General features: G+C 41.6%; 1 long non-coding RNA gene across 1 annotated transcript; it reads right to left on the bottom strand.

Annotated features, from left to right (window-relative positions):
• Window positions 1-5,526: 5,526 nt before the first annotated feature.
• LOC148898306 (uncharacterized) lies at window positions 5,527-13,796 on the bottom strand. Its single transcript, XR_016115066.1, has 3 exons — window positions 13,689-13,796; window positions 13,439-13,488; window positions 5,527-5,946 (listed from the first exon to the last, which is right to left on the bottom strand). It is a non-coding gene; the product is annotated as an uncharacterized LOC148898306 (long non-coding RNA).
• Window positions 13,797-15,939: the final 2,143 nt, after the last annotated feature.

The raw sequence follows: 15,939 nt of genomic DNA, 5'->3' as shown, positions 1-15,939 counted from the left end.
GTGTTCAAATACACTTTCAAAGATACGTTTGCCAGAATCATAGATCTTCATTTCTCTACCAACGGGTAGCGCTGTCAGCCCTGCCTGCAGCCTCGCAGGTGCTGGTCGTTCCAATCAGTGGCAGTCAAAAGGACTCCCGGCACGACCATTCGGGTCGGGTCATTGTATGCAATTGTTTGCATTGTGCATTGTGTATGCCTTGTATGCTGCGCATGTGTTTGTTTCATCTTGGCAGACTTTTACTCTTGGTTTTTCTTTGATACTTTGTATTTTTCTGTTCAGTTGATTTTGATGTTTTAAATTTTGTTCCTGTTGACTTTATTTTTATACAATTTCTTAAATACAACCATCTGCTCCCTCCTGCCTGCTTTTTGGGATACACAACCGCCATCACCACCTTGCAAACCGTGACAGATCTCTTGTGCGGCTACACTCTCCTCTCTCCCGACCCCCTACGGCAGGGGTCGGGAACCTTTTTGACTAAGAGAGCCATAAAAGTAAAATATTTAGAAATGTTTTTCAGCGAGAGCCACACGCACGCGCGCGCACATACAAACGCTCGTGCGCGCGCAGATGCAAACGCTCGCGTGCGCGCGCGCACACACGCGCGGCCACTTTTCAACAAAATATCAGAATGTATTATTTAAAAAAACTTTGTGATAGTACTCACCGTTAACATGGATGGTTTTCCGTTCCTCGTGTTTGGTACAAATCCAGGAAAACGATCGGAATGAAATTCAATTTGCCGGTCCAGAGGCGAAGTTACTGCTAGCTCGCCTGCACACGGCTCATAAGCTTCCACACTTGCTATCTGCAATCTACTTCTCGCACAAGTATGTCGATGCTAACGTTAACATGGGGCTTGTTAAAATGTCACTGACATTCGACTGTTTCATCCATGGTATTGTTCCATTGCAAATTAGAATCAGAACATTTTCTCTCCTCTAATGCTCCGATGCATTCACGCTGAAGTGCACAAGTTGGGCTCATTTAAAGGGCCGTTTACCTATTTCAACATGACGGCCACTATCATCCGATCAAAATTGCGCTTTCCGCCAACTGCAGCCCCAACGGGAAATGAACGACGAAAAAAACGACAATATGTATTATAATATGTAATATTTATCGGCGAGCCATATGCAATCATCAAAAGAGCCATACATGGCTCGCGAGCCATAGGTTCCCGACCCCTGCCCTACGGCAACCTGATGGGAAACAGCCTTTCATTTACTCATTGTGGTAATTGTTGCGTGTGAGGGAGAGGTACATGTGTTCTGCTCCCCCTCTGCGTCTGTCAGAGAATTAAAAAATGGAATTCTCTGAAGAGCGTCTGCCTTCCTCGTCCAATCATCACATTTTCATTATCCACTTGGCGACGGAACACATTTCTCTTTCCTCCAGCCACCAGCCGACAATAATATTTGCAATTCCGCTGTTGATTTACATTGAGATCATGTCGGGAACGATTCATTCAAATTCAATTAACAAGTTCTGCAATTAAATATTTTCTTTTGCTCCGAGCCCTTCTCAGCAAGGATATAAAAAAATGGCCGTGTTTGGATGTCGCTATGACTAAAATTGTGATTCAAATTGGCTGGCAAATAAATTATCTTTATAATTAAGTACAATGAAAATATCCTCTGTGGAATTATTAATTTGCCTTGACTTATTATAACAAATCCCAATTACTTTTAGTTGGGCCCACAAACTCACAGCCCGTTTTATAAGGTACGCCAAACCCGCATTGGCTCGATAATTAAGGTTGTGGACAAGTGCGTTATCGCCAACTAGACAACTTGAGGAACTGCGGCCTATCCTGGAAGACTCCAGGCTACAGGACGATTCATTCAGTTAAACAGTTATGGTTTTCTGTATTTGTTTGTTTTTTTTGGTAATGCATCAGGTTGTGATAATTAGAGCATTGGTAAAAGCATCGCGACATATAAGGCAAAACGTTGAAAATTTTCTTCAGCCGTCTTCTTCAGCCATATGCACCTATGTCCTAGCAACCACTCATTTGACGACAATGAGGTTAAAATCTTAGCGAAAGAAAATAGATGGTATATATATATATATATATATATATATATATATATATATATATATATATATATATATATATATATATATATATATATATATATATATATATATATATATATATATATATATATATATATATATATATATATATATATATATATACAGTAAAGTCTCGTTATATCGATATCGGATATATCGATAGTCCCGGTTATATCGATATTTTTTCGGACTCCCTTGAATATCGATATAACGAGACTTTACTGTATATCCCTACTGTCCAGACAAGGCGGTGCCCTACACTGCTATGAAAAGTCTCTGCTCTCAGGTTGGGCGGAGCAAATGACTACTCCCTGCGGCTCCACTGATTGTTCCTATTGTTCTGATTAATGACTGGCCTGATTGCCCCACTTCCTCCGGTATCACCTCATCAGCATTACTAATCCTATGATGCCTAAGAAGGCTGTTGTACGAACGATCCAAATTGAACCTCACACCATCATATCGGTTTAGTGAAGAATTTAGCTGTTTTATGAAAATTGTTTCTTTTACTCCCCTTTCAAACCATCTATGTTCTTTCGCGAGGATTTCAACCTCATTTTCGTCAAATGAGTGGTTGCTGCTAGCTTTTAGGTGCATATGTACTGCCACCAAACCACACGGCCGAACATCGCCACCGTGGCTGCCGGACTACTTTTCCACAGACCCTTTCTCTGAGTGCATACGTGGCATACGTGGATTGCTATCGAGTGGATACTTTTGCTTTTTTTTGGGACCGAAAAAGACCCCACTACAGGCGAGTGTTCAGCCGAAGAGGGCACAAAACAAAATTACGGTCGAGCAGAAGAAGGAGATCATCGAGAAGCACGAAACACTGTGCGTTTGTGTGGCTTAGCGTCCCAGTACCAGTATGCTAAGTCGACCATTGCTACGTGTGGCTATGGGTGTTTCTGAGTTGTCTAAGCAATGGTCTCAGGCAATAGAAAAGTTTGAAAAACTTCTGTTGATTTGGATTAACGAAAATCAGCTAGCAGGGGACGGTGCGAATGAGGAAATTATCACAGAGAAAGCACGGCAATTTCACTCGGGTATCATCAAGAGGCAACTACATCCACGACCATCACAAATGTATATAAAATGACTTTATTATATAGTACAGTTGATTTCTTTAATTACAATACAATAGCACATTTATTGTACATAAAATAACGTCTATTTTGTGTAGTTTTAAGGCTTATTTAGTAAAAAATTATGTTTTATGGAGACCTAGAAACGGGTTATTCTCATCTTTAATGGTTTCCTCTGGGAAATTAATGTTGGAAGACACACTTTTTGCCTTACACACACTTTCTGGGAACCAATTAAGTTCGTAAGCTGAGGTATCACTTTATTTGTTTTGCATCGTTAATAACTTATTTTGTTTGTCTCTTTTGGGTGTGATTTTATCCTTGACCACTAGATGGCGGTACACAAATCAGGGCCAGTGCAAATTTGAAAGAAGAAGAAGACAAATGAACAGAAGGAAAACTGTGTTGAAAGACAAAGCAATGGCAATAGACTCACTTTAAAACATACATCTTTGGGCATGATTGATGTGTGTTGTGAGAGGATAACTTAACTGTGTTAGTTTTGATAAACTTTTGTTTTGAGTATCATTAACATAGCGAGATTGTGACACTGTTCCACTGCACTCTACATTATTTTTGTGTTCTCCATTGGTTTTGCGTTGGGATTTTTCTATGTGATTAAATATTTTTTTCCCAGAATATAACTGATGATGACTTAAATGGGGAAAAGGTTTCCAAGAAGGTAAGCAAATACATAGATAAGCTCAACCAGAGAATGCCAAACAACAAATATGCAAGAATCCACAAATCCTTCTCGCGAACGGTTTCTTGAAGCGCATCATTTTCTTACAGTTGAAATGTGAAATCACAATTCTATCTTTAACCCTTGGACGTGTCTTTTCAAAGGATGAAAAAAAAGCTCTCCCACCAAGAGGAAGAAGAGAGAAAACAAGTGGACCTTCCACCTCTCCCAAGAGGGGCATCGCCACGGGGGTAAGGGTGGGGTGGGAGGGGGGTTTCAGGGGGTGGAAGGTGTGTGAAGTCAAACACAGCGGGTAGGGTGCGTAATGGCCCCGTGTTGCTTGAGGCAAAGAAAGGTGAGACGGGGCGGCGGGTAGAGCTCCCGAGAGGCGATGTTACGAAGCGGGAGGGAAAATAGTAGAAAATGCCAGAAGGGGAAGGCAAGAAAGACAAGGAGGAGGCTTTCTTTGGAATGGTGGTGGATTTCATGAGACGTGCGAGAATTGGGGGGAGTGACAGTGAGAGAAAAGATAGGTGCTACACGAGGACTGCAGCTGAGACATCTGGAGATGCTGAAAGGAAGAGGAAGTGGGAGAGAGAGAGAGAGAGAGAGAGAGAGAGAGAGAGAGAGAGAGAGAGAGAGAGAGAGAGAGAGAGAGAGAGAGAGAGAGAGAGAGAGAGAGAGAGAGAGAGAGAGAGAGAGAGAGAAAGCAACAGGAAAGATACATTCTCACATTCTTCCTCTCGGACACGCCCCGTAACATACAAAAAGGCTCTTGCCAATATGGATTTACGAGGCGACTTGTAGCGAACAGCTGACTGAACATGAGGGGGAGGGTTGGTCTTCTGTCAATATTCATTTTCTTGTAAATACTATCAGAGGAAATCAGACGTGAAGATGATCAGTTTTATTTGCATGTGCCTGACTGATTTCACCGCACTTGTGCCATCCGGTCTTGTAGTTAGAACTCACGGCCAATATTTTCAGCACTTCTCAAATGATCTTTAACATAAACTTACAGAGCATCATTTTAATATTGCAATAAATAGAAGCAATAAATGTCCTACATTGTATGTGGATCCTCTAAATTGTTGATTGTTAACCTGTGTTTGATCGGACCTGAGGGGTTCGATGAATAGCTCTCAAGGGTTGGACGGAGGCTCTGCCAAAGAAGTTCAGACAAACCTGTACATTCGTTTTGACACACATAGTGGCTGATTAGTTTTGTGCACAATTTAAAAAACAAATTGTTATTTCTTGAAGTTTTTTTCGGTCTTTGATAAATGCATTTTTATGCCTTGGAATGAATGAAGAATTTGGTGAATATGCATATGAACTGATTTGGTTGGGGTTGGTACCTCAAACAAGGCTAAATACCACTGCTCGAACCCGTGTGGCTGTATATATATATATATATATATATATATATATATATATATATATATATATATATTTTTTTTTTAATATTTTTTTTTTTCATAAAAAAATCTGATGTAATATTGGCTAAAAGCAAGTTGCTTGTATCCATAAGTTCAAACTGTAAGGGACAAAGAGGCAATATTTTTGCAGGCCTGCTGCTTTTCACCACTGTTGACAAGTACCTGCGTTTTATTTGCAACAAAGGTTCCTAGCAACCGTTGTCAAGGAAAGACATCATGGAGATGAACACCTGTTTGATCTACCGCGACCCTCTGTGATAAGTGACCCCAGTAACCATGCCGACCGCAATATGGGATGGATGCATAGGGCGCTATTGACAGGATTGGAAGATAAAACGTACACGCGCGTGCGAGCGCACACACACACACACACACACACACACACACACACACACACACACACACACACACACACACACACAAACAGCGAGCGCGGTGGACATGCTTCACACCTGCAGGCGCACACTTACACATGAATAAAATTGCGAAACAATATCTGACATTCATAGAAAATAAAACTGCAATGCATTTACACTGGCGAGCTCCACTGTAGTTTGAGAGGAAACGGAATGCCGTGTGGGGAAGAAGGAGGCACCAGATGAGAGTTACTCACAGCGAACAGGTGGACGACGAAGTTGCAGTGGAAGTCAGCCGTGACCTGTGAGTGGCAAAATAAGAGTTGTGGCTACTCATAAATAGACGTAACATTCTCCAAGAAATTGTTCGTTGGGTCTACTCTAGAACTAATTCAGGTAAAGTTCATTTTCAGTTCAATGCAATGTTTGTATTTGCGCATGAGTCATTAGATCACAATCAATTTGGATAATTCCGCACACATACATTATCTTTGTGTGTCTAAAATGCCGTCCCATCAAAATTGATCATCACCAAACTTTTAAATGACACACATTTGTGTTGTGTGAGGTGATTTGTATTTGTTTTAAATCCATGCATTTTATATCATCTTAATTGAGATTGGTATTAAGGTACATACGGAAAAATAATGCTGAAGTGTTAGCAAATGGCATTCAATAACCTAAACTGGATTGGATTGGATATGCCTTTATTAGTCTCACAGTGGAGAAATGTATATTTCACAGCAGCAAAGTGATGAAAGGAATGAAAGTAGAAAAACAAAATACATGAGCTAACTGCTAAGGTGTTCTGTGTGCAGTAAAGTGTGGAGCTGCACTGCAAACCATTGAGGTGATTTTCTTTTTATTCAACAAGCGTTGGAAAAATTCAAAACCCCTGTGAGCATAATGTGCTGTGATTCGAAACTATTACAAACTAAATCCACAGACCTTAGCATCATTGGAAAGACAGAAAAGTCAATACAGGGTGATTTTGTAGATACTGGATTGATTTCAATGAGACAACGCCCCAATGTAAAATCATAAACACATCTGTACTAAACAACATCCACCTGCTGGAAACACAATAAACATGTTTTTTTTTTACTTCCAAATATCCGCAATTCCCATTAGGAAGCTTGTTGCTATCCACCCCATTCTTCAATTCCTCCTTCCATCCTCAGGTGACCCTTCTTCATCCAAAGACCCCGACTAACCCCCTGAGCCTTCACATCTACTTTCAATAAGGCCACATCAAACAATGGGTTAAGGTTGCCCTTCAAACAGGGAACCAACATGATGAATGAGGAAGAGTAAAGAAAGGAGACAAAAGGTGAAGGTGTGGCGGATGGGAGGCGAGGTCATGGGGAAGGGAGAGGCCAGTACCGAGAATGCGATGGGGGATGCCAAGAAATATTACATATTTTCCTGAGAGTTGTACAGCAAAGGTTACATTGTATTACATTAAAAAGTCCCTGTAGATCTCTGAGGTCTTTGCATTAGGGACAGCTTCTATATTGGATTGGATTTGCCTTTATTAGTCTCGCAGTGGAGAAATTTACATTTCACAGCATATATACATATATATATATATATATATATATATATATATATATATGCCGGCGCGCAGCTGTGACGTTACAACAACAGTACATGTACATAACACTGCAATTAGTATGTATGAAAGCTATTTAAAAAAGTCATCAATCTTCTTCTGCTTCCCATTTTTATATTTTAATATGAACACTTCCATCTTGTTTAACGTTTCTAAAAAACCGGATGCATTTTCTACGGATTCAAAGAAAGATCGCGTGTCCGCAACCCCTTGCAACGCTTTTGTCGAAGTTGCAAAAGGTGTGCATTCAGTCGCTTCTTCTTCATCGTCATCAGCATCATCTTCATCACGGGAATCTCCTGTGGCATATTTGGCTTTGACCTCCGCTGCGATATCCGCATCTGATGAGCTTGGGAATGTCGCAATGTCTTTGTCGACTGCGACATACGATGCAATGTCGGCGACTTTTAGCTTTTCAGCCAACACTGCAAGAGGAATGTTGTCGTCAACCTCTTCGTTAGCTGCAGATGTTTCCTCACTGCACCCTGGATTTTCAAATTTGCAGTGACGGAAGCAGTTCTTGATGGTGTTAAAAGGTGAAGGTGTGGCGGATGGGAGGCGAGGTCATGGGGAAGGGAGAGGCCAGTACCGAGAATGCGATGGGGGATGCCAAGAAATATTACATATTTTCCTGAGAGTTGTACAGCAAAGGTTACATTGTATTACATTAAAAAGTCCCTGTTGATCTCTGAGGTCTTTGCATTAGGGACAGCTTCTATATTGGATTGGATTTGCCTTTATTAGTCTCGCAGTGGAGAAATTTACATTTCACAGCATATATACATATATATATATATATATATATATATATATATATATATATATATATATATATATATATATATATATATATATATATATATATATACAGTAAAGTCTCGTTATATCGATACGCAAGGGAATCCGAAAAAATATCGATATAACCGGGACTATCGATATATCCGATCCTGTGGGGGGGGGGTGCGTAAATGCGGCATCTTTGTTATGGCATGTAATTTCATCATTGGGTTCATGGATTGCGTATCTAACATGTTTTTTTGTACAGTAGTGAAGTGAAAAATAAAGTTGTGCATAAAATAAAAACGTCTTTACACTTTTTAATGACTATTTCCTTTCAAAAATGCAACCAACCAATGCTAAATCGTCAAGTTCTATTCACACGAAGCCACGAACGCCAGCATGTACAATCATATGAAAAACAGTGATTGTTGCAAACAATAAAGATATCTGGATGCAACACAATTAAATACTGTACATGGATGAAAAACCAAAACTGCAACGTTTACATAATTTACGTGACGTTCGAGAGTGGCTGAATAGAATGCCGGCGCGCAGCTGTGACGTTACAACAGCTTTTTGACTGACTCAAGAAACACAAAAAGTGATGTTGGTTGCCCTTTAATGCACAGTATGGAATGTACAGTCATTTTCAAAATCATGACGCTTCAGCAGACAAAACAACAAACATTGTTGCAAAAAACGCTTGCATTCATGTAACAGTACATGTACATAACACTGCAATTAGTATGTATGAAAGCTATTTAAAAAAGTCATCAATCTTCTTCTGCTTCCCATTTTTATATTTTAATATGAACACTTCCATCTTGTTTAACGTTTCTAAAAAACCGGATGCATTTTCTACGGATTCAAAGAAAGATCGCGTGTCCGCAACCCCTTGCAACGCTTTTGTCGAAGTTGCAAAAGGTGTGCATTCAGTCGCTTCTTCTTCATCGTCATCAGCATCATCTTCATCACGGGAATCTCCTGTGGCATATTTGGCTTTGACCTCCGCTGCGATATCCGCATCTGATGAGCTTGGGAATGTCGCAATGTCTTTGTCGACTGCGACATACGATGCAATGTCGGCGACTTTTAGCTTTTCAGCCAACACTGCAAGAGGAATGTTGTCGTCAACCTCTTCGTTAGCTGCAGATGTTTCCTCACTGCACCCTGGATTTTCAAATTTGCAGTGACGGAAGCAGTTCTTGATGGTGTTTTCGGACACCGTGCTCCACGCTTTGGAAATTGCTCTGATGGCATCCAAAACAGTCCATTGTTGAAGACACACGAGCAGCCGTGTGATACACACGAGCTGCCGTCTGAAAATGGCGTCTGCTCGGGAGAGCGTAACAAGACACCTGACCAAGTTGACCAATGGCGCAACGGATATATCGATGTAAACAACAAAAATGGCCGGCGGGGGATGAAAAGGAGCACCGTAATAACCGGATTATCGTAACAACCGGGTATCGTACTAAACGGTACAAATTATACATAAAAAGACTAGAAATGTGCAAGGGAAATGAAAATAATATCGTAATAAGCGGTACTATCGTTATAACCGATATCGATATAACGAGACTTTACTGTATATATATATATATATATATATATATATATATATATATATATATATATATATATATATATATATATATATATATATATATATATATATATATATACACTCATGACAAAAAACTAGGTGGACACCCAGGCAGACAACTCTGAAAAGTTGCCGGCCCAGCCGTAAAGTTGCCTGCCCCATTTTTCACAACTTAAAACACATAAAGACGTCTAATCGCAAAAAAATATAAACATTGTTGCAAAGTATAAGGGTTTTTTAAATTAAGGAAGTACCTACCACAAATGCTCCCTTGCCTAATTTATGGCAAATATCCCTTGCCGAAGATTTTGCTCCAGTTGTCGTTTGTCGCCATGGTGCACAATGCAACACGGCATTGTGTGGTCTGCTCAAAGCTACGTGGACTCCCCTTTCTCTGCGGTTTTCAAAACACTCAAAACTTTCAAAAAAAGTACACTTTTCAGTCAGGGTGTAGTCAGAAGCTGTCATGATCTGGTTGGCGACCAACGGGTGGCGCCGTCGGCCCCGCCTGCACCTGCACAGGGGCTGTCATCCCGATCAGTGGCGGACTGCTACGTTCGGATTGGCGACCAACGGGTAGCGACGTCAGCCCTGCCTGCAGCCTCGCAGGTGCTGGTCGTTTTAATCAGTAACACTTAAAAGGACTCCCGGCACGACCATCCGGTGTCGGTTCATTGTTTGTTGCATGCTTTGTCTGCAATTGCATGCATTGTATGCTGTGTATGTGTTTGTTTAACCTTGGTGGACTTTTACACTTGGTTTTCTTTTGATACTTTTTTTCCGTTCAGATCATTTTGATGTTTTACATTTTGTTCCTGCTGACCTTTATTTTAATACAATTTGTCAAACAAACTCCTGCTCCCCCCTGTCTGCTTTTTGGGATCCGCACCCTCCATCACCACCTCGCAAAACGTGACAGAAGCAGGCTTCTGATTAGCTGCCGGTGCCGGGTATGCAAATGGACTAACGAACGTTCGTTTGGCAATTTGCACTCAACATTTGTAAAAGTGTTGTATTATTTTGTGTACAGCGTCAATTTGATCTGAATGCAGCAGTTACACATGAGCACCTTGTTTACTCCTGCATGCAAAAAAGCTTTTTTGAAGTTGTTAAAAACTTGAAACTGTTTAAAAAATAAAGATGATGTTATAAAAACTGTAGGGAAGGCTAAATAGAAGAGTTTTCATCCTATTCCCGTTTCAGCTGTTCTGGCCCTTCAGCAAACGGCAGATGAGAAGTAGCGGAGTAAGCAAAGGGGCAGAGAGGGGCGGGCGGCTACACCAAATCAGGGAGGAAGACAGGGTGCAGGCTGAGGGCAATGGACAGCAGAAAGTTTCGGTTGTGTGTGTGTTTGCGTGCGTGTGCATCCCCCACCAGCAGTGTCACAGCCACACGCTCGGCTTCTTCTTCCGCGGCTGATTGTGATTGTTGTTCAAACAAGGCCGACAGCTGCCACAAACATCTCGGCCTCGGCGTGGAGCAAATCGCATGCTCAGCTCACTTCACGTGCACGCACATACAAACACAAGTGAGGGTGCTGAACGTGTCACTCTTCACTGTCACATTTTATGGCACCCTGTTATCTTTTTGTTCTGCTTCTCGGTCTCCCTGATAAGACGCTGCCTGTTGTGATTGCCCTCTGCTCTCCTGTAAGTGTGACAGCTCAATCATTGCTCAAATCAACACGTTCCCTCATCACCATTGAATAAGAAATATGTGAGTGTGGCTGAGAGATTGCGAGACGAGACGCTGGTCAAACTCTTCCGCCAATGGCCACAGATCGAGGATTGCTTCTAATGCATGCATCATGACGCCGTGCAGTTTTACATGTCCCTCAACCACAAGAGGAAGAATAGTCCTCAATTATTACAATTACTATCTGTTAAGACCCAAGCAAGTTTACTTTGTTTACTACAGCTCTTATATTGAGTATCGTTATACTGTACGTCCTGAAAAAAAAAGAATTTCATTCTGAAAAAGACTGTTCGCAAGATGATTGAAATGAATTGGCAGCAATTAAATTGACTTTTGGATGTCGCTAAAGCAAAATGAAAATCACGTCACCGTAAACCAAGTACATTCAAGCCCGGTTGTGATGCCTGTGGTTTTTCCTGACGCCTCACCAAGCAATCAATTAATCATGAAAATAATCTGCAGATTAATCTGTAATAACCATCACCTGCAGCGTTAATCACTTTTTCATTCCCGCGTTCACATTTGCTCCCTCCAGTGTGCTGTCTTTACAGACTGCACACTTTCTAATCAGTATGCCGTGCATCTGCAGGCACAAAAACAACAATTTCACTAAATAGAACCAACTGCTCCAGCGTGCCCAAAAGGGGTTTTTAGAAAACAAAAGAAAAGCATTATTTCAGGCAGACCTCTCTCACTGATAATGACTGTGGGAATGAAAGAAAGTGGAATAGTTCTGAAATATAGATTGAACTAGAATGCTTTAAAAAATATTTGTATATGTATCTTGTCAAAAAAATGAAGGCTTTCCTGCAGTTCCCCCTCCCCCCCTGACCCCCACCACACACACACAATTATTTATGTCCACCACAGCAGCTGTACGTAATGGAATGGTAACCAGGCAGCATCTAATTGCAATAATTGGAAGAATGTACTGCACGGCCTGTTTGAACACCTGTTAGCGCAGAATGGCTGTCAGGGGTGCACATTGTACTGTAGGTGCTGTGTCACACCATTTTGTGCATGCATTTGTGAATATTTCTGTATGTGCGCGTGTGTGTGTGTGCGTGCGTGTGTGTGTGTGCATCTGCATGGTATATTGTATATGCAGTACATATGTGTATGGCATGGCATATTTAAACCTCACAATGTGTTGAGGTTGTTCGGGGTTCATATTATTATGTAAATAGGAACAAGTGTCACATCACAAGTTTCCATTTTAACACAGCTGACCCTTCCAGAAGGTGACAGCCGGTCACTAACACATCCCCAGTTGGTATTCACTCCCACTGATTTGGGTCTGTGACAAAATAAATCATATGCATGGTACATCCTCACACCTCTCAAGCTGTCATCACGAGCTTGCAATCACTTCAAGTCTTCCCATCGACTGCCGCATACCCACCGAACACGTATGAATGAGTTGCTTTGGCAGTATAAGATGTGAGTTTCTTTTCCAAAAATCAAGTGTATTTTGTTTACGTTTGCTCTTGTTCCAGTGAGACATCTGGCCAGATGCGAGGAGCTGTCCTCCTCAGCGGTGCTGAAATGTCAATTCATACACTAATCCAGTCTACTGGGAAAACATGCATCGTCGAGTCTGACGTTCATAAAAGCTGTAATTTCATCACGCCGTTCAGAACTCAAATAAAGATCCTCTTCGGTGTTTCCAGCAGGGTTCAATCACAGCCATTACACCCTTAGGTGGGATTCACTACAGTTATAGCCACACTGCATGCTCTCCCTACACACAGGTTCCCTCATCCTATTTTTGTTTATCCATTTATTATAAAACAGGGCTATGACGTTATTATTTGAAACAGAAAGGAACGGTAACAATAATAAAACATTGAGCGGGTGTCATTTGAACCTCGGGTGACCAAAGAGGCTGCTGCCAATCCATTGCAGGTCACCAGCAGGTTGCACTCTGCTTGGGTCTGCAGGCGAGCTTTCCGCCAATCTAATCACTCTCCTGCCATAATTGCTAATTGAGGTGCCCACCGTTAGCGAGATCAATACAGCATGGGTGTACCATTGCGACCCAAGTGTCACGCGCATGTACGTGTGTGCAGTGCGCAGTACACTTTTGAGTTGTTCCAAATACCTGTTGATATTGCCGTAGGTGGAGCGCCTGCCTCCTCGTCTTCATCGCGTCTAAACCGAGGGACACAACAACAAACTGCAGTCAAAGAAAGACAAAGATAACAAATGCCATCGTATATTTCACACGTGACTCTTGCTATACGCGAATAGTCTTGCTTTGTTGCTTTTCCAACAAGCGCGCGTTTTTTGTTGACCTCTTTTTTCTTTCTACGCGTTTGTTTCCCGAGGCGTCAAAACGCATTAAATCTCACCTCTTAACTGACGGTCCGAAAGCCGCTGCAATCTCGCCGCTGGGCCTCGGTGGAGCGACGAAGAGTCGTCAAAAGACCAAAGAGCGAACCATACCCGCTCCTTTAAAAAGCTTCCGCCGCTCCAATGGGAGGTCTGTCAGCTTCAGCGGGACATGACGTCACTGCTCCCTTGCCCCCACCCGCACCCCCAACCTCCCAGCACCAACCCGCATCCTATTCGATCTGAAATATCAGACAAATTATCTTGCTATTATTTTCTCAAGAAAAGGGGCGACGAGGGGTTCAAAGAGATGAGCAAAAAACAGGATTTCTTTTTGACAGGTCGATTTTTAAAGGTCTTTTTTTAATTGAGATATGCGATCAATATGATATCAAAAACAACACAGTTTGTTCACCACACATTTTCACATGTCCACTGTTGGAGATGTGACACAAATCATATTTCCTCCAACAATTAATGCACCAAAGCACATATTACATCACATTCACAACACAATTAGGGACAATATAGCTTTAGAATATTTTACCATCAATAAACCTGGCATGCATTTTTTTTCTGGAGGGGTGGCGGTGGACCAGGGCACCTGGAGAAAACCACGCAAGAACATGCAAAATCCACACAAGTAGGTCGGAGCCTGGAATCGAACGATATACGATTCTATATCATGATGAGGTGGATGTGATCACCAGTTGCCCATCTTGCCCCCCTTCCCTCGACCCATTTGCAGACAGTCATCTATAATTCTCGAGCTTATTTTGTCAAAATTATCTTTCTAACTTTTTTTCAAGCTCAGTGTGTGATGACATGCACATATCTAAAAAATATAGTCATACACCTTGAAAACTTTGATTGATCGGTGTATATATATATATATATATACAGTAAAGTCTCGTTATATCGATATTCAAAGGAGTCCGAAAAAATATCGATATAACCGGGACTATCGATATATCCGACCCTGTTTGCATGTAATTTTCTCCGTGCGTGCATAGAAATAGTATCGATATAACCGGGACTATCGATATATCCGATATCGATATAACGAGACTTTACTGTATATATATATATATATATATATATATATATATATATATAGGCGGCCCGGTAGTCGAGTGGTTAGCACACCGGCTTCACAGTGCAGAGGTCGCCGCTTCGCGTCCCGGTCCGGCCTCCCTGTGTGGAGTTTGCATGTTCTCCCCGGACCCGCGTGGGTTTTCTCCGGGTCCTCCGGTTTCCTCCCACACTCCAAAAACATGCATGGCAGGCAGATTGACCACTCCAAATTGTCCCTAGGTGTGAGTGTGAGAGTGACTGTTGTATGACCTTGTGCCCTGCGATTGGCTGGCAACCAATTCAGGGTGTCCCCCGCCTCGTGCCTGAAGACAGCTGAGATAGGCTCCAGCAACCTCCGCGACCCTAATAAGGAATAAGCGGTACGGAAAATGAGATGAGATGAGATGAGATGAGATGAGATGAGATGAGATGAGATGAGATGAGATGAGATGAGATGAGATGAGATGAGATGAGATATTGCCCGGGTCTTGTTCTTGCCATTGAGCTGGCCTCTGAGGACTTGCCTCACCCGCTGGAGGTATTTGGTCGTAGCCACTTTCCTTGTTGCTAGTTCGAGGTTGCCATTGGCCTGTGGTATACCGAGGTACTTGTAGCTGTTTTCAATGTCTGCTATTGTTCCTTCAGGGAGTGAGACCCCTTCAGTGTGGACTACCTTGCCCCTCTTAGTCACCATCCGACTACATTTCTCCAGCACGAATGTCACTGCTGTAGATCCTGGTTGTGTGGTTCAGGGAGTCTATGTCCCTTTCGCTCTTAGCATATACAGTGAGACCTCAACTTAAGAATTTAATTGGTTCCCAGACAAAGTGTGTAAGGGGAAAAGTGTGTATTTCAAAAAAAAATCCCATAGGAAACCATTAAAATGGGAATAATCCGTTCCTGGGTTTCCATAAAATATACTTTTCAAGTAAATAAGCCTTAAAACTATACACAACATACCTTATTCTATGTATAATAAATTTGCTATTGTATTGTAATGAAAGAAATACACTGCATTGTATCATAAAGTCGGGTGTATATATATATATATATATATATATATATATATATATATATATATATATATATATACAGTAAAGTCTCGTTATATCGATATCGGATATATCGATAGTCCCGGTTATATCGATACTATTTCTATGCACGCACGGAGAAAATTACATGCAAACAGGGTCGGAT

This window comes from Hippocampus bargibanti, linkage group LG05 (genome assembly GCF_051943395.1).
Source record: "Hippocampus bargibanti isolate YZ-2025 linkage group LG05, ASM5194339v1, whole genome shotgun sequence".
Classification (NCBI taxonomy): Eukaryota; Metazoa; Chordata; class Actinopteri; order Syngnathiformes; family Syngnathidae; genus Hippocampus; species Hippocampus bargibanti.
This window is presented reverse-complemented; position numbering and strand designations above follow the sequence as displayed.